The sequence below is a fragment of the Arachis ipaensis genome, chromosome B05 (genome assembly GCF_000816755.2).
Source record: "Arachis ipaensis cultivar K30076 chromosome B05, Araip1.1, whole genome shotgun sequence".
NCBI lineage: Eukaryota > Viridiplantae > Streptophyta > Magnoliopsida > Fabales > Fabaceae > Arachis > Arachis ipaensis.
The window spans coordinates 3,164,699-3,165,994 of record NC_029789.2 but is presented as its reverse complement, the minus strand read 5'-3'; positions in this window follow the sequence as shown (position 1 = coordinate 3,165,994).

The following is a 1,296-nucleotide window of genomic DNA, read 5'->3' as shown; positions in this document are numbered from 1 at the left end:
GAATAAAATATATTTTTATTTCTAACGTTTTCGATTTGTTTTTAAAATATTTTTAATATTTAATTTTATTAAATTTTTTATAATATTTTAATTTGTGACTTTTAGATTTATTTAAACCCGAACGTGTTTCAGCCAAGGTAAATCATTTTATGCTTCAACGATTTACTAATAGATTCTCCTTCAAAGTAAATTGTGGCGACTATAAAAACCCTAAATCTTAAAATAGGACAAAAACAATCATTTCTATTTTAGGATGTGTGTATAATATTATTGTGAGTTTGATTTATTCATGTGATTTATAAAATACATGAAATAAAATTAAATATTTTAACAACATAAAATATAAATTTAAAACTATTAAGTAATATTTATTCTATCTTATTTTTGTCAAAAATAAAGTTGCAAATAATTTTATTATATCACGAAACCCAAACTTTTAAAAATAGTCAAAATTAATCATATTGACTTCTCTAGCAAACAGAGAGAATATTTATTTTCTCTTATAAAACATATATCAAAGAGATTAAGTTGGTAATGATAGAAGAGAGAGGCAAAAGGGATTCATAATGAGAAGAAGAAGAAGGGAAGGATGGAATTTGGAGATTGGAATTAGGCTTAGAATTAAAATGTTTGGATTTGGACAAAAGTTAGAAATAAAGTTAAAATTAAAAAAATATATATAAAAGAAAAATTTTACTAATTGTTGCAAAAACATATACTTTTCCTAAAATAAAATAAATCCCCACGGTTCATGATTTGTATAGTTGTATTGATGTGACTTTGATACAATCTGTTCCCTTTTTCTTTTGATAAAAAAGAGAATTTTTGTGGATGCTAAATATGCAATAAGCCAAGCCAACTTATGGTTGCTAAGGCATAAGGTTATATTTTAAATTAAAAGTAAGTAACATGTGATGTATCAATTATTTTTATTTTTATTTGCTCTCGTATAAATTATTCGAGAGGGTTTTTAGTTTTTACAGTTACACCTACTTGCTGGTACACCATATGAAAGAAAAATAAAATAGTACCTCTCAAAAAGTATAGAAAAATTTTCAAGTATACTGTTATACCGGTGTATCAGTAATTTTTAACTGTTAATCTTAATTATATATATTATATATATTTTTTATAATTAACATCAACAGTTAAAAATAACTGAAACACTGGTATGACAGTACACTTGAAAATCTTCCAAAAATATATATATTTTGTGGTAATGCACTAGGCAATGCACTAATGCATATAAAAAAAAGGAAAGCTTATAACATTAATTATCAATTATTAATCCACAAA